Genomic DNA, 18,914 nt, shown 5'->3' with positions numbered 1-18,914 from the left:
CAGGATCTCCTCTGTTAATTTAGGTGAAATTAAAAATGAAAGGTCTATGAAGCATCTGACGTAGTATATTTAACGGTGGGACATGCCCTGAACACCTCACCCAGGAGCAGTGGCGGTCCTAGCCTGTTTGGCACCTCGGGCTAACACTCCCTCTGGCGCGCCCCCACCCCACCCCCCCACACACACATAAAACATATTAACGATTGTACATTAACATAAAACTGCTGTCGAAATTCACCAGAGAAACACACACACACACACACACATGAAGAGAGAGAGAGAGAGTATGCACCGTATGCAAACAGCTACCAAACAGCCATCATAATTCGTCATACAATGAGAACAGGACAAATCAACAATTGACAATGACTAATTAATATTAAAATCTGTAACATAATATATTGTTTGGAGTTTAGTCTGTTACTGTTACTATTTTTACCATTTCTTTTTGGAGCAACTGTAACCCACATAATTTCCTTAGGGATTAATAAAGTATTCTGATTCTGATTGTTTCAGGATACATGACCTGCCATTATCCAATGACATATTTGCTTACCTCTATCTTTTGCTCGTTTCTCCTCTTCTTTTCTCTTTTTTCTAAACTGAGCACCTGATGGCTTTGAACTTTTCTTGTCCATCTTCCATTGGTTTTAATTTTGAACTCCATTATGAACACCCATTCCCCAACCCGAGGATCACCACAACATAACCTAATAGACCTACACCTTAGTTCACATATTCACTTTGTCTAGGGTTTATTTCTAGGATTTCACACAACCCAGGATTCAAATCATGAATACATAATTTACAACATTATGAATGAAATGTGCTCTATTTGGAAGCAGCAGCCCCCCTCCCCTTTCGACGGGTTGTGTATGAGACTTTAAATCATCAAACTGTAAATTATAAATTTTAAATTGTTATTGATCCCTTTACCCCGAGTCCTAAAGCGTATATTTATTTTCTTACTGTTCTTATATTTATTGTTTGTTTACTTGCACTGCTGTAACTGGAGCCTCGTCGTCTCGTCTCTCTATATACTGGACTGTATGTAGCGGAGATGACAATAAAGTTTACTTTGACTTCAGCAGCAAGCAGGCGCACCGAGGGCTCTCGCGCACACTTTCGCGTATAATAATTTCAAAAAAACATCGGTGCAAATTATAAGTCTGTATCATAATGTCTGGTGTTTTCGTGTTTGTTGTTTTGTTTTTATTTTGTTTTATTTTGCGAGTTGGTTATTAGATGCTGCTCCAGCCAGCCAGAGAATCCCCCGCCGCCCCGCCCTCTCCTCCCTGTGCCGCAAGCAGCAGGTGCAGCTCGCAAACGGAGGGCGCCCCAGCAAACGTATGATAGAAAACTGATCGGTGCCTGTACCATTCCCAATATGCGCTGGTTGATGTCGGGGCAGCATGAGTACGAGCAATTTTTATTATTTTTTTGTTTTGCTGATGCCCGTGATGCCGCCCCCCACCACGATGCCACCCCGGGCAACCGCCCTTGTCTCCCGTATCAAAAACCGCTACTGCCCAGGAGGCATCCTTGTCAGATGCCGCCTCAACTGGCTCCTTTCGACGTGGAGGAGCAGCGGCTCTACTCTGAGCCCCTCCCGAATGGCCGAACTTCTCACCCTATCTCTAAGGGAAAGGCCAGCCACCCTTCGGAGGAAGCCCATTTCCGCCGCTTGTGTCCGCGATCTCGTTCTTTCAGGCACTACCCACATCTTTTGATCATAGGGGAGGGTAGGGACGTAGATCGACCGGTAATTTGAGAGCTTCGCTTTTACACTCAGCTCTCTCTTCACCACAACAGACCGTTACAAAGTCCGCATCACTGCGGCTGCCACACCAATCCGTCTATCAATCTCCCGCTCCCTTCTCCCGTCACTCATGAACAAGACCCCGAGATACTTAAACCCCTCCACTTGGGGCAGGAACTCATCCCTGACCTCGAGTGGGCCAGGGATGTCAAAGCATCAAACAAAACATCACATTGCCTTCAGCAGTTTGTCTTCTTCCTCTTGTGCATCTTGCTGACATATGTTCCTAGGAGTGTATTGACCCACCCGACCTTAGGCATGATACAAAGGAAAACCTGATTCATCAGATCAAGCCACCTTCTTCAATTGTTCAGTTCTCCAGTGCAGACACTCCCATCAGCAATGTAGGTTCTTTTGGTGGTCTTACATATTTTTGTGTATCCAACCAGCTTTTCATGGTGGTATGAAGTCAGCATATATTGAGTCCAAATTGTTACTGCACAAATCAAGTAATGTAAATGGGTTAGCAACTCTGATATCAACTATGATAGGTATTCTAATAAATCCTGAAGCTTATTGGGTTTTTTTTCAGGTGGTGGGGGTGTATCCAGTTTCTGGGCGAGTTGTGAGATTATGACATTTTGAATGCTCACTGCCCATTTTAATGACATACAGTATGATGATGTGGCTTCTTTTAGCTTTTGTTGGACTAAACATGCTTCAACCTGTGCTGGAAATTCTGGTTTGTTCTATTCATGTCACAGCGAGTGAGATGAGCCGTGTGGTAAAATAAAGGAGGATCCAATTGCAGGCACGTGTAAGGGTGAGAAGGTGGTTTATTAAGCACAAAACTAAAAATGGACAAATTGCAAACGGAGGAAGGACTAAACTATACTGGGAACAAACTAAATACAGAACACAAACCTGAACAAGAATGAGAACGAGCAGAGGAGAATGATGATGGACAGCAGGGAGAACACACGGGTGAGACATGGTGGATACACAGGTGGACCAGCAACTACAATGACAGAAGACACGACTTAAATGCACACAGAGAAACACAGCGAGACAAAAAACAAGGAGCACAAGAGTCCAAATCAGTCCAAAAACGTAAGAAAACAGTCCAACACAAAACAAGACCATTCATGAGTCCAAGAACACAGGAAAACAGAATCAAAACCAAAAACCAAACCAGAGCTCAACAAAAGTCCGTGAAAAGTTCAGGGGGTCGACCCGGGGGTCGACAACACAAGGACCAAGACAGTTCTGGATACCGGCCGTGCAGACAGCAACTGTGACGACGGGCAAACAGTTCTGGGGGCCAACCGTGCACAAGGCAACGGCGGCGGTGCAGACAAAACCAATCAGGAGGCCGGCCACTTGGAAGGCAGTGGCGGCCACTGAGCAGGTCCGGAGGCCGGCCGCGAAGCCAGTGGTGGCGACAAACTCTCTCCGGAGGCCGGCCTTGATGGCCATAACGCCCAACTAGAGGCCTGGAACAGGACGAGCCGGGTCCAATGACGGTGTGGCAACCGCGGGACCAGAGGAGGCGGGACCAGGTGTGTTCACTTACATCTTCAACGAGTCCCTGGCGAAGTCTGTGGTCCCCACATGCTTCAAAAGATCCACCATCATCCCTGTGCCCAAGAACATTTTAACATTCATGAGTATTTACGCTTGCCTATTTTGGTCTGCAAGAAATTATTATTTTTTTCTTGTGTTTTTTTGTTGAAAGGTGTGAATGCAGCTTTGAATTTTGGAACTCGATCTATCAATAGTGTAGTTCGTTTTCGATGGCCGTATTTTAATTTTAATTAAATGACATACATTGCAACTAACAAGAATGCTATGCGGGTAATTACACTAACCAGTAATCTGAGATGCGTGTTCTACAGTTTCATCTTCTTGAATGATCCTGCGAGGCTGGTTGAACAATCAAAGCTTTGATTGTTATAGACATACTGGACACAGTAGCCTGCAGGTAATAGCTTCATTCTTCTGTCAAGCCTAATTATTAAAGCCATTCAGTTCATACGTTCATAATTTCATAATTGCTCAGAACTTCTCCGTAAAAAATACTCTTCTTCTTAAACTGGATGAGTTTAAGAGGTTTTTTGTGTTTTATTTGGACACAGCTAATGATGCTGAAGAGAACAGGATCTCCTCTGTTAATTTAGGTGAAATTAAAAATGAAAGGTCTATGAAGCATCTGACGTAGTATATTTAACGGTGGGACATGCCCTGAACACCTCACCCAGGAGCAGTGGCGGTCCTAGCCTGTTTGGCACCTCGGGCTAACACTCCCTCTGGCGCGCCCCCACCCCACCCCCACACACACACATAAAACATATTAACGATTGTACATTAACATAAAACTGCTGTCGAAATTCACCAGAGAAACACACACACACACACACACATGAAGAGAGAGAGAGAGTATGCACCGTATGCAAACAGCTACCAAACAGCCATCATAATTCGTCATACAATGAGAACAGGACAAATCAACAATTGACAATGACTAATTAATATTAAAATCTGTAACATAATATATTGTTTGGAGTTTAGTCTGTTACTGTTACTATTTTTACCATTTCTTTTTGGAGCAACTGTAACCCACATAATTTCCTTAGGGATTAATAAAGTATTCTGATTCTGATTGTTTCAGGATACATGACCTGCCATTATCCAATGACATATTTGCTTACCTCTATCTTTTGCTCGTTTCTCCTCTTCTTTTCTCTTTTTTCTAAACTGAGCACCTGATGGCTTTGAACTTTTCTTGTCCATCTTCCATTGGTTTTAATTTTGAACTCCATTATGAACACCCATTCCCCAACCCGAGGATCACCACAACATAACCTAATAGACCTACACCTTAGTTCACATATTCACTTTGTCTAGGGTTTATTTCTAGGATTTCACACAACCCAGGATTCAAATCATGAATACATAATTTACAACATTATGAATGAAATGTGCTCTATTTGGAAGCAGCAGCCCCCCTCCCCTTTCGACGGGTTGTGTATGAGACTTTAAATCATCAAACTGTAAATTATAAATTTTAAATTGTTATTGATCCCTTTACCCCGAGTCCTAAAGCGTATATTTATTTTCTTACTGTTCTTATATTTATTGTTTGTTTACTTGCACTGCTGTAACTGGAGCCTCGTCGTCTCGTCTCTCTATATACTGGACTGTATGTAGCGGAGATGACAATAAAGTTTACTTTGACTTCAGCAGCAAGCAGGCGCACCGAGGGCTCTCGCGCACACTTTCGCGTATAATAATTTCAAAAAAACATCGGTGCAAATTATAAGTCTGTATCATAATGTCTGGTGTTTTCGTGTTTGTTGTTTTGTTTTTATTTTGTTTTATTTTGCGAGTTGGTTATTAGATGCTGCTCCAGCCAGCCAGAGAATCCCCCGCCGCCCCGCCCTCTCCTCCCTGTGCCGCAAGCAGCAGGTGCAGCTCGCAAACGGAGGGCGCCCCAGCAAACGTATGATAGAAAACTGATCGGTGCCTGTACCATTCCCAATATGCGCTGGTTGATGTCGGGGCAGCATGAGTACGAGCAATTTTTATTTTTTTTTTGTTTTGCTGATGCCCGTGATGCCGCCCCCCACCACGATGCCACCCCGGGCAACCGCCCGTGTCTCCCGTATCAAAAACCGCTACTGCCCAGGAGGCATCCTTGTCAGATGCCGCCTCAACTGGCTCCTTTCGACGTGGAGGAGCAGCGGCTCTACTCTGAGCCCCTCCCGAATGGCCGAACTTCTCACCCTATCTCTAAGGGAAAGGCCAGCCACCCTTCGGAGGAAGCCCATTTCCGCCGCTTGTGTCCGCGATCTCGTTCTTTCAGGCACTACCCACATCTTTTGATAATAGGGGAGGGTAGGGACGTAGATCGACTGGTAATTTGAGAGCTTCGCTTTTACACTCAGCTCTCTCTTCACCACAACAGACCGGTACAAAGTCCGCATCACTGCGGCTGCCACACCAATCCGTCTATCAATCTCCCGCTCCCTTCTCCCGTCACTCATGAACAAGACCCCGAGATACTTAAACCCCTCCACTTGGGGCAGGAACTCATCCCTGACCTCGAGTGGGCCAGGGATGTCAAAGCATCAAACAAAACATCACATTGCCTTCAGCAGTTTGTCTTCTTCCTCTTGTGCATCTTGCTGACATATGTTCCTAGGAGTGTATTGACCCACCCGACCTTAGGCATGATACAAAGGAAAACCTGATTCATCAGATCAAGCCACCTTCTTCAATTGTTCAGTTCTCCAGTGCAGACACTCCCATCAGCAATGTAGGTTCTTTTGGTGGTCTTACATATTTTTGTGTATCCAACCAGCTTTTCATGGTGGTATGAAGTCAGCATATATTGAGTCCAAATTGTTACTGCACAAATCAAGTAATGTAAATGGGTTAGCAACTCTGATATCAACTATGATAGGTATTCTAATAAATCCTGAAGCTTATTGGGTTTTTTTTCAGGTGGTGGGGGTGTATCCAGTTTCTGGGCGAGTTGTGAGATTATGACATTTTGAATGCTCACTGCCCATTTTAATGACATACAGTATGATGATGTGGCTTCTTTTAGCTTTTGTTGGACTAAACATGCTTCAACCTGTGCTGGAAATTCTGGTTTGTTCTATTCATGTCACAGCGAGTGAGATGAGCCGTGTGGTAAAATAAAGGAGGATCCAATTGCAGGCACGTGTAAGGGTGAGAAGGTGGTTTATTAAGCACAAAACTAAAAATGGACAAATTGCAAACGGAGGAAGGACTAAACTATACTGGGAACAAACTAAATACAGAACACAAACCTGAACAAGAATGAGAACGAGCAGAGGAGAATGATGATGGACAGCAGGGAGAACACACGGGTGAGACATGGTGGATACACAGGTGGACCAGCAACTACAATGACAGAAGACACGACTTAAATGCACACAGAGAAACACAGCGAGACAAAAAACAAGGAGCACAAGAGTCCAAATCAGTCCAAAAACGTAAGAAAACAGTCCAACACAAAACAAGACCATTCATGAGTCCAAGAACACAGGAAAACAGAATCAAAACCAAAAACCAAACCAGAGCTCAACAAAAGTCCGTGAAAAGTTCAGGGGGTCGACCCGGGGGTCGACAACACAAGGACCAAGACAGTTCTGGATACCGGCCGTGCGGACAGCAACTGTGACGACGGGCAAACAGTTCTGGGGGCCAACCGTGCACAAGGCAACGGCGGCGGTGCAGACAAAACCAATCAGGAGGCCGGCCACTTGGAAGGCAGTGGCGGCCACTGAGCAGGTCCGGAGGCCGGCCGCGAAGCCAGTGGTGGCGACAAACTCTCTCCGGAGGCCGGCCTTGATGGCCATAACGCCCAACTAGAGGCCTGGAACAGGACGAGCCGGGTCCAATGACGGTGTGGCAACCGCGGGACCAGACGAGGCGGGACCAGGTGTGTTCACTTACATCTTCAACGAGTCCCTGGCGAAGTCTGTGGTCCCCACATGCTTCAAAAGATCCACCATCATCCCTGTGCCCAAGAACAGCAAACCCTCATCCCTGAACGATTACCGGCCAGTTGCACTGACCTCGATAGTAATGAAGGTGTTTGAGAGGCTGCTGAAGAACATCATCTCCTCCTCCATCCCAGACACCACAGATCCACTGCAGTTCGCCTACAGATCCAACAGATCCACAGAGGATGCCATCGCCCACGTCCTACACACCACTCTCAGCCATGTGGACAAGAAACAGGGTAACTATGTGCGAATGCTGTTTGTTGATTACAGTTCAGCGTTTAACACAATAGTGCCCTGCAGACTGTTCACAAAGCTGAGGGATCTGGGACTTAACAGCCGTCTGTGTGCATGGGTGTTGGACTTCCTCACTGGCAGAACTCAGGTGGTGAGGGTGGGCAGGTGCTTCTCCAACAGCATCACCATCAGCACAGGAGCACCTCAGGGATGTGTCCTCTCGCCACTGCTCTACTCCCTCTACACTTCAGACTGTGTGGCCACCCATGGCTCCAACACCATTGTGAAGTTTGCTGACGACACAGTGGTGTTGGGTGCCATCTCCAACAACGATGAGGCGGCCTACATGGATGAAGTGAAGAATCTGGCATCGTGGTGCCAGGACAACCACCTCCAGCTGAACGTCAGCAAGACCAAGGAGCTGGTGGTGGACTTCAGAAGGAGTCAGCACAGGGACTACAAGCCCATTATCATCAATGGAGCTCCAGTGGAGAGGGTGCAGTCCTTCAAGTATCTTGGTGTCCACATCTCCTCAGACCTGACATGGGCTGCCCACATTCAGGTCCAGACCAAAAAGGCTAGGCAGCGCCTGTATCACCTATGACAACTGAGGAAGTTCAGGGTCTCTCCAAAGATCCTCAGGATTTTTTATACAGGCGCTGTGGAGAGCATCCTCACACAGAACATGACATCGTGGTTTGGGAACAGCTGTGTGAAGGACCAAAAAGCTCTCCAGAGAGTGATCCGCACAGCAGAACGCTGCTGCAGGATTGCTCTCCCCCCGCTTCAGGACACCTACACCAGGAGATGCCGGACTAGAGCAGCGCAGATACTGAAGGACCCGTCCCATCCTGGCAACAAACTGTTCCAACTTCTGCAATCTGGTAGAAGGTTCCGCATCTTCCGGGCAAGGACAGAGAGACTCAAGAGGAGCTTCTATCCCCAAGCCATCCGTGCCCTAAACACACACACACACCCGCTCACATCATCTATAATTGACTGAGACAGGACTCTTCCAGACACTAAACCAAGGCACAATGTACATTTCAGTTCCTTTAATTTTAAATATGTTTATATTGTCTATTCTGCAAAATAGTCAGATGTCTATTCATATTAATGTACAGAATTCACCTGCTTGCTGCTACTACTGCACATTCACCCAATGTATATACTACATATATATATATATATATATAATGTTCTTCCTCTACACCCCCCCCCCCCCCCCCCAATTTTTTTGCACATGTCGAGGAGCGTGTGTCAGGCTACATTTCACTGTGTGTTATACTTGTACAACTATGCATGTGACAAATAAAGAACCTTGAACCTTGAACCTTGAACCAGACGAGGCTGGAGCAGACGAGGCTGGAGCAGATGAGGCTGAAGCAGACAAGGCAAAAGCAGACGAGGCAGGACCAGACGAGGCAGGACCAGATGAGGCTGAAGCAGACGCTGAAGCTGGACCAGGCAAAGGCGAGGCTGAAGCTGGGCCAGGCAAAGGCGAGGCTGAAGCTGGACCAGGCGAAGATGAAGTCACGGAGGCTGGACCAGACATCGATGAAGACACGGAGACTGGATCAGGTGTGGATGAAGACATGGAGGCTGGACCAGGCGTGGATGAAGACACGGAGGCTGGACCAGGCTTGGATGAAGACACAGAGGCAGGACCAGGCGTGGATGAGGCTGACACTGCAGGCGTGGATGAGGCTGACACTGCAGGCGTGGATGAGGCTGACGCTGCAGGCATGGATGAGGCTGACGCTGCAGGCGTGGATGAAGACACTGTGGAACCTGACGGCAGGGTGGCGGCTGCGGAACCTGACAGTGGCGATGCTGCAGGCGATGATGCTGCAGGCGATGATGCTGCAGGCGATGATGCAGCAGGCGGTGATGTGGATGCAGCAGGCGGTGATGTGGATGCAGCAGGCGGTGATGTGGATGCAGCAGGCGGTGAGGCTGCAGGCAGTGATGTGAATGCTGCAGGTGACGGTGTAGAAGTCGCAGGGGATGGTTCAGCAGGTGACGGCTGAACAGACTTCCCCGGACCATCAGCTGACATGAGGATGTGCTGGCTGGGTCGTCCAGGACCCCCACAAGACGAGGCGTGGTGCTGGGTGGGCTCCTCGGACCCACCAGCTAACTTGGCTTGAAGCTGGATGAGCGACTCGGGCCCTCCAGCAGACAAGGCATGATGCTGGCTGGGTTCACCTGAACCCCCAGCTGACGAGACCAGGGGCTGGCTGGGTTCTCCCAAACCCCCAGCTGACGTGGCTTGAGGCTGGACGGGCTCCTCGGGCCCTCCAGCTAACTTGGCCTGAGGCTGGACGGGTGGCTTGGGCCCTCCAGCTGACAAAACTTGAGGCTGGCTGGGTTCTCCCAAACCCCCAGCTGACGTGGCTTGAGGCTGGACGGGCTCCTCCGGCCCTCCAGCTGAGATATAGACGGCTGAACGGGTCCTTCTGACCTTCCAGCAGAGGACGGAGGCAGAAGGGCGAACTCACTGGAGCTCTCAGCAGGGGATGACAGCTGAGACTGCTCAGTAAAGTTCCCCAGTGAAGCTGCTTGTGTTGGTGTCTTGACCTCTAGAGGTCCAGAGTTGGCTGGTGACTGACACCCAGCCTCTGGGGAGGCCCTAGAGGAAGCAACTGTCTCTGAGATGGCCAGCTTAAATGAACCAGCAGATGTAATGATGAAGTGTGTCCCCTGCTTGTAATTATGATGGTGACTGAATGAATGAGTGGGTAGGCTGCTGAGCTCGGGGCAGCTGAGCTATAGGCAGCGGAGACTGTTGTAGTGGAGGCGTGATAGGTGGTGGAGTGGCTGACTGAACTGCGGGCAACTTTACAGACTTGATGTGTGACTGGGGTGAAAGTGAGGACGGGACAATATGGTCAGAAAACCCTGTTTCAGAAAGGTTTATTGCTTTCCCTGAAGGAGCTGACGGAGACAAAAAAGCTTCCCTAACACTTAAATTCCCTATGTTCATAGTGCAAGGCTCAGCTACTCCGGGCATGGAAACAACAGCGTGATCACAGTCATTAACACGACACGTTGGCTCAACAAAGGCAGTCTTAGGAGCAATGACCATGGGTGAGACAGAGAAATCCTTGTTATTTTCCGAGGAGACACAAAAAATAGCTCCTGAAAAAATAAACCTAGCACCTGAGTCAGAAGGAACAGAAAGAGTGTCCATTTCACTCACCACAGTCGGTGACCCAGAACCGTGACAATTCATTGAAGGAAACAATGTAAGTTTGTAGTTTTGATACATCAAAATATCTGATGTAAACTTCCGTATTTTGTTTCCAGAGAGTTTTGAGATTAAATGTGTGTTGCTTACTAGTGAATGTTTGAATGCATCCTTTTAAAGCTGCAACACTCAGCTACCTCAGTCACTTCCCGTGTGTTTTTTGTGTGTATATCACTCATATATGGAAGTGTTGTGGTGTACATATGCCATTCAGATTTGAAGAGAGGTTATTTTTACATGTTGTTTTGTTTTTGATCTGTTGGACTAAAAAAATCCACAGGATGTTGATGTGTCTTTAAGTGGTAAACCTTTTCCATTTAGTTTCCTAACAAGAAATTAGGAGGAAGCAAGCAACAGGGGAATGCTAGAAATTTAGACTCTTTGGTGAAAGAAAGTTTGCAAGTAAAAGTTGCAATACTAAGATGATCAGGTTTACATTTTGATGAGATACAAAAATCTTATGAAAATTCAATACTGCTATAATTTGATCCTGAGATTTACCATAAAGGAAGTCCTGTGTTTAAAAAACAACAACAAAAAACAAAACAAAACAAATGGGCTTTTTTAAAAAAAAGAATTAAAAAAGACTATCGTTATTAATCCCCCAAATAAAGAAACAATGCAAAAGAGATACAGTCAGAACATTCCTTCCTTGTACTGTTGAGTATATTCTGTATTAAAAGATTATAAGGACATTCTCTCACGTCATCTTGGTGGCTGTTTATGTTCCTCCCTCTGCTAACCCCACAGCTGCATGTGACACTATCCACTCTGCCATAGCCTGGTTACAGACTCAGCACCCGAGTGCCTTTATTGTAATCTCGGGTGACTTCAACCATGTATCACTGGACAATACACTACCAACATTCAGACAATATGTGGACTGTCCGACCAGGGGAGAAAAAATTCTAGACCTACTGTATGCTAATGTCAAGGATGCATACAGCTCCTTCTCCCTCCCCCCACTTGGTAGGTCAGATCATAACCTGATTCACCTCACCCCCCGCTATGTGCCAATTGTGAGGAGGGAACCTGATCAATCGTGTCTACACCCATCTGGACCAGCCGGCGAGCACTGTGAGGGTCATGTCTTTCGACTTTTCCAGTGCTTTCAATACCATCAGGCCGACCCTCCTGGGTGATAAGTTAGCAGCGATGCAGGTGGATGCTTCTCTGGTGTCCTGGATTGTTGATCACCTGACAGGAAGACCACAATATGTACGTCTCGCAAAGTGTGTGTCTGACAAGGTAATCAGCAACACAGGGGCACCACAGGGGACTGTCCTCTCCCCCTTCCTCTTCACCCTCTACACCACAGACTTCAGCCACTGCACAGAGACCTGCCATCTTCAGAAGTTTTCTGATGACTGCGCGGTGGTTGGATGCATCAGCAGGGATGATGAGACAGAGTACTGGGCTGTGGTCGACTCCTTTGTCACGTGGTGTGAGCAGAATCATCTGCAGCTCAACGTGGCAAAGACCAAGGCACTGATCGTAGAATTCAGGAAGACCAGGAAACACTTGAACCCTGTTTCAATCCAGGGGGTCAGTGTTGACATTGTAGAGGACTATAAATACCTTGGAGTAAACATTGACAATAAACTGGACTGGGCTAAAAACACCACAGCACTTTACAGAAAGGGCCAGAGTCATCTCTATTTTTTGAGGCGACTGAGGTCCTTCAACATTTGACAGAAAGTGCTCAGGATTTTCTATGAGTCTGTTGTGGCCAGTGCGATCCTCTATGCTGTTGCATGCTGGGGGAGCAGGCTGAGGGTAGCAGATGCCAACAGACTCGATAAACTGATCCCTTAGGCCAGTAATGTTGTGGGGATGGAGCTGGGCTCCCTCAAGGTGGTGTCGGAGAGGCGGATGTTGTCCAAGATAAAGACAATGTTGGATAACACCTCCCACCCGCTCCATGATATGCTGGTCAGTCAAAGGAGCACGTTCAATGAGAGACTGAGAGTACCGAAAAGCACCACTGAACGACACAGGAAATCTTTCCTGCCTGTGGCCATCTCCCTGTACAACGCATCCACTTAACACACTGTTTACTGCTATAGCTACACATGTTTCTTTTTCAGCTATTTATTAATAAGTGACTTTATGTACATATATATATATATATATATATATATATATATATATATATATATATATATATATATATATATATATATATATATATATATATACAGTGGGGCAAAAAAGTATTTAGTCAGCCACCGATTGTGCAAGTTCCCCCACTTAAAATGATGACAGAGGTCAGTAACTTGAACCAGAGGTACACTTCAACTGTGAGAGACAGAATGTGAAAAAAAAATCCATGAATCCACATGGTAGAATTTGTTAAGAATTTATTCGTAAATTAGGGTGGAAAATAAGTATTTGGTCACCTCAAACAAGGAAAATCTCTGGCTCTCACAGACCTGTAACGTCTTCTGTAAGAAGCTTTTCTGTCCCCCACTCGTACCTGTATGAATGGCACCTGTTTGAACTCATCATCTGTATAAAAGACACCTGTCCACAGCCTCAAACAGTCAGACTCCAAACTCCGCCATGGTCAAGACCAAAGAGCTTTCGAAGGACACCAGGAAAAGTATTGTAGACCTGCAGCAGACTGGGAAGAGTGAATCTACAATAGGCAAGCAGCTTGGTGTGAAAAAATCAACTGTGGGAGCAATCATCAGAAAATGGAAGACATACAAGACCACTGATAATCTCCCTCGATCTGGGGCTCCACGCAAGATCTCATCCCGTGGGGTCAAAATGATCATGAGAACGGTGAGCAAAGATCCCAGAACCACACGGGGGGACCTGGTGAATGACCTGCAGAGAGCTGGGACCAAAGTAACAAAGGTCACCATCAGTAACACACTACAACGGCAGGGAATCAAATCCCGCAGTGCCAGACGTGTTCCGCTGCTGAAGCCAGTGCATGTCCAGGCCCGTCTGAAGTTTGCCAGAGAGCACATGGATGATACAGCAGAGGATTGGGAGAATGTCATGTGGTCAGATGAAACCAAAGTAGAACTTTTTGGTATAAACTCAACTCGTCGTGTTTGGAGGAAGAAGAATACTGAGTTGCATCCCAAGAACACCATACCTACTGTGAAGCATGGGGGTGGAAACATCATGCTATGGGGCTGTTTTTCTGCCAAGGGGACAGGACGACTGATCCGTGTTAAGGACAGAATGAATGGGGCCATGTATCGTGAGATTTTGAGCCAAAACCTCCTTCCATCAGTGAGAACTTTGAAGATGAAACGAGGCTGGGTCTTCCAACATGACAATGATCCAAAACACACCGCCCGGGCAACAAAGGAGTGGCTCCGTAAGAAGCATTTGAAAGTCCTGGAGTGGCCTAGCCAGTCTCCAGACCTCAACCCCATAGAAAATCTGTGGCGGGAGTTGAAAGTCCGTGTTGCTCGGCGACAGCCCCAAAACATCACTGCTCTCGAGAAGATCTGCATGGAGGAATGGGCCAAAATACCAGCTACTGTGTGTGCAAACCTGGTAAAGACCTATAGTAAACGTTTGAACTCTGTTATTGCCAACAAAGGTTATGTTACAAAGTATTGAGTTGTATTTTTGTTATTGACCAAATACTTATTTTCCACCTTGATTTACGAATAAATTCTTTACAAATCCTACCATGTGGATTCATGGATTTTTTTTTCACATTCTGTCTCTCACAGTTGAAGTGTACCTCTGGTGCAAATTACTGACCTCTGTCATCATTTTAGGTGGGGGAACTTGCACAATCGGTGGCTGACTAAATACTTTTTTGCTCCACTGTATAATTATATGTATATATTGTACTATTCTTAGTTAGAGTATTGTCTGTCTTGTTAATGTTTGTTTATAATGGAGCACTGTAACAAAAAATAATTTCCCCCAGGGATCAATAAAGTATTCTGATTCTGATGACACTATGACACCTTCCATTTGGCCAAGTAAGCTTGGCACAGACAAGAGCCAAGTCTGAACATTTTCCAGTCCTGCCTTTCGATTATTCATAGATTACGCAAGTACATCACATCTACAAATATTGCACAAACAACAAGATGGAATAGGCACTGACAGTGTATAGCAACTGTTATGAGAAACAAAACAGACACACAACATACATTTTAAACTGAAGCATCTGATTCTTCGTCATCCTCTAGATAATAAATTGGAATCCAGTCAGGTGAGAAGTACAAGTCAGATACCTTTTCCACCCATTATGTGTTTATACACCTCTCTGCATAATGGTTATTATCCTATCTTCATCCACTCATCCCAATCAGTTGCGTCAGATGGCTGCCCCTCCCTGAGCCTGATTCTGCTGGATGTTTCTTCCTATTAAAATGGACTTTTTTCCTTTCCACTGTCGAAAAAAAGCACTTGCTCATAGGGGTCATTTGACTTTTGGGGTTTCTCTGTTTTATCTGTATTATTGTAGGGTCTTCACCTTACAATATAAAGCACCTTGATGCAAACTGTTGTTGTGATTTGGCACTATGTAAATAAAATTTAATTGACATGAACTGTCACTCAGATTTAGGTGTACACTGATCCAGCCATACCAATATTTGTCTAAGAGACAGTACTACACAACAGAAAAAAACATAATAAACACTGGACATAATGAGACTGGTGACATATACAGGGTGGGCCATTTATATGGATACACCATAATAAAATGGGAATGGTTGGTTATAGTAAAGTCCTTTTTGTGGTACATTAGTATATGTGAGGGGGCAAACTCCACCAGATGGGTGGTGACCATGGTGGCCATTTAGAAGTCGGCCATCTTGGATACAACTTTTGTTTTTCAGTAGGAAGAGGGCCATGTGACACATCAAACTTATTGGTAATGTCACAAGAAAAACAATGGTGTGCTTGGTTTCAACGTAATTTTATTCTTTCATGAGTTATTTACAAGTTTCTGACCACTTATAAAATGTGTTCAATGTGCTGCCCATTGTGTTGGATTGTCAATGCAACCCTCTTCTCCCACTCTTCACACACTGATAGCAACACCGCAGGAGAAATGCCAGCACAGGCATCCAGTATCCGTAGTTTCAGGTGCTGCACATCTCGTATCTTCACACCATAGACAATTACCTTCAGATGACCCCAAAGATAAAAGTCTAAGGGGGTCAGATCGGGAGACCTTGGGGCCCATTCAACTGGCCAACGACGACCAATCCACTTTCCAGGAAACTGTTCATCTAGGAATGCTCGGACCTGGCACCCATAATGTGGTGGTGCACCATCTTGCTGGAAAAACTCAGGGAACGTGCCAGCTTCAGTGCATAAAGAGGGAAACACATCATCATGTAGTAATTTCAAATATCCAGTGGCCTTGAGGTTTCCATTGATGAAGAATGGACCCACTATCGTTGTACCCCATATACCACACCAAACCATCACTTTTGTTGTGCCAACAGTCTTGGAGGGATCCATCCAATGTGGGGTTAGTGTCAAACCAATAGCGGTGGTTTTGTTTGTTAACGTCACCATTCACATAAAGGTTTGCCTCATCACTGAACAAAATCTTCTGCGTGAACTGAGGGTCCTGCAAATTCTGTGCGCCGATCTGGGTCATCCTCATTGAGATGCTGCAGCAGCTGGAGTTTGTAAGGGTGCCATTTGTGAGTAGCTAATATCTGCCAAAGGGATGTTCGACTAATGCCACTCTCCAGTGACATGCGGCGAGTGCTACGCTGTGGGCTCTTGCTGAATGAAGCTAGGACAGCCAATGATGTTTCTTCATTAGTGACAGTTTTCTTGCGTCCACATTTTGGCAAATCCAACACTGAACCAGTTTCACAAAACTTAGCAAACAGTTTGCTAACTGTAGCATGGGAGATGGGTGGTCTCGTAGAGTGTCTTGCATTGAAATCTGCTGCAATGACCCAGTTACTGCGTTCCCCAGATATCAACACAATTTTGATCCGCTCCTCACGTGCTAACCTCTTTGACATGTCAACGGCTGTGAACAAAGAGAAACTTGTAAATAACTCATGAAAGAATAACGTTACCAAGTTTGATGTGTCACATGACCCTCTTCCTATTGGAAAAACAAAAGTTGTATCCAAGATGTCCGACTTCTAAATGGCCACCATGGTCACCACCCATCTTGTGGAGTTTGCCCCCACACATATACTAATGTGCCACAAACAGGACTTTAATATCACCAACCATTCCCATTTTATTATGGTGTATCCATATAAATGGCCTACCCTGTATAGTTCATAATGGAAGTGCTGGATAAGAATTCTTTTCTCTAATTTGTTTTTCAGTCCTGGTGGAGTTATGCATTTGCCACATTTTGCATTTTCTCTGGACAGATAAGACATATCAGAGCACTTCCTAGCACTTATTTCTTCTATGGTGCAAAAGGGAAACTTAGATAGATAGCACTTTACTGTTTTATTTCCCTGAACTGACCGATGGCTAGAGCAAGTAGAGCTCAATCAGCATTCCTCCCTCACCACTGAATTACCAAAGTTAAGGTGAGAGTCTTATGCCTAACCCGATGCTTTGGTGGAGCAGAGTGCTTTACTTCTTCCAATTGGTCTTGTTGGTTGTCAGATTAAAGCGATGTTCAGTCGCGTCCTTCACCTGTCCAAGAATTGAGATTTGGGATAGTACAAAATTCCCGAACAGTATTTCAAAATGTAATATTTGCGCATGCAAGCCAAATTCTGGTATGCTAAAGTGATCTGCTCTGACACACTGACGCTCTAAGGAAGGATACAAACAAACAACAATTTCTCTGAGAAGATTAATCTGTCTTGTCCTTGTCCTTTTTTCCTTTTTCTCTTGAGCATTTTTCCTAGTTTTTCTTCTTCTGTCCCTTCCACACATTTAATGCTTTCAGGGGATTTTTCATTTCAGCAAAATCTTCTCTTTTTAAAATTATTTTCTTTACTTTTATCTCTTTTATTATCTAGTTTTTTCTTCTGGCTCCATTTGAGGTCTCAGACTGAAATTTCCTCCTTGTGGGAACCCAAAATGTGTCACTTAAACAAGTTGTAATTTGACCAACCAATCATGCCTCTTAAAAGAATGTGTCACATGTTATTATTCCAGCTCAGACTTCTGAGAGCTCTGGGAACTTTCCACAGCCACTTTCTTTCCTTTTTCAAATACAAAAAAATGTGTATCTGTGAAAACTAACCAATTTAAATGAACTCCACTAACTCTACCCAGAATAGTGGTCAAATATCCAGCCAGAATTATGCCAGAAGCTTTTTGGTGAACGAAAAGTCTCATTTTACCTAATATTAGTGGGGCTGTTATGTACATATATCACCCTGTATGTATACTTTCAACCTTGTCTGAAAAGAGAAAAATGAATTAAAACTTGTGCATCCAATTCTTGTTTTTTAAAGTCATTAAAGATGTATGCTGTACAATCATTCCACCGTGGAAAAATAACAGCTCAAAGGAATCAATAAAAACCCCAAATGACCATGATACTCATGCCCATGATGAGTGCAAGTAAACTTTTTACTACAACAGTACATGCCACTACTGCATGACATTAAATGTTGTCTTCGCTCTCCCATAGTTTGTTTTCTTGTCTTTGACTTTCTAGTCTCTCTTTCCATTCAGCCCAAGTAGTCATGGTATATTGCTGCCCCTCCCTGTGTCTGGCTCTACTGGTGTATTTTTCCATTTAAAGGTGAGTTTTTTTTCCCTTCCCAGGGAAGGAACGAGTACTTTGATTTATTGCCTTTTAAGAAGTGATTACATAAGCACACATTGCACACATGCACAGTGTGTGACTCTGTTTGTTTTCATTTTGGCACAGGCAGCTTTTCTATTTTTTGGTTATTTTTTGTTTTTGTTTTGTTTCATCAACCAGTCAAACCTCTTGGAAGAATGTATTGTACCATAGGTTACTACTTTCACCTTTCCCCTCTGTCAGTGCACCCCAGGGCAGCTGTGGCTACAATGTAGCTTGCCATCACCAGTGTGTGAATGTGTGCGTGAATGACTGAATGTAGTGTAAAGCACTTTGGGGTCCTTAGAGACTAAGTAAAGCGCTATACAAATGCAGGCCATTTCAGTCCATTGCTTGCTTAGAGTTGCTCTTGTAATTTTCCCCTGGAAGTCCCTGCTAATGTTTTCT

Source organism: Copadichromis virginalis, linkage group LG8 (genome assembly GCF_057382275.1).
Source record: "Copadichromis virginalis isolate Kocher_CV1m ecotype Utaka linkage group LG8, C_Virginalis_male_GT1.1, whole genome shotgun sequence".
Classification (NCBI taxonomy): domain Eukaryota; kingdom Metazoa; phylum Chordata; class Actinopteri; order Cichliformes; family Cichlidae; genus Copadichromis; species Copadichromis virginalis.
Note: the sequence above shows the minus strand (reverse complement) of the source record.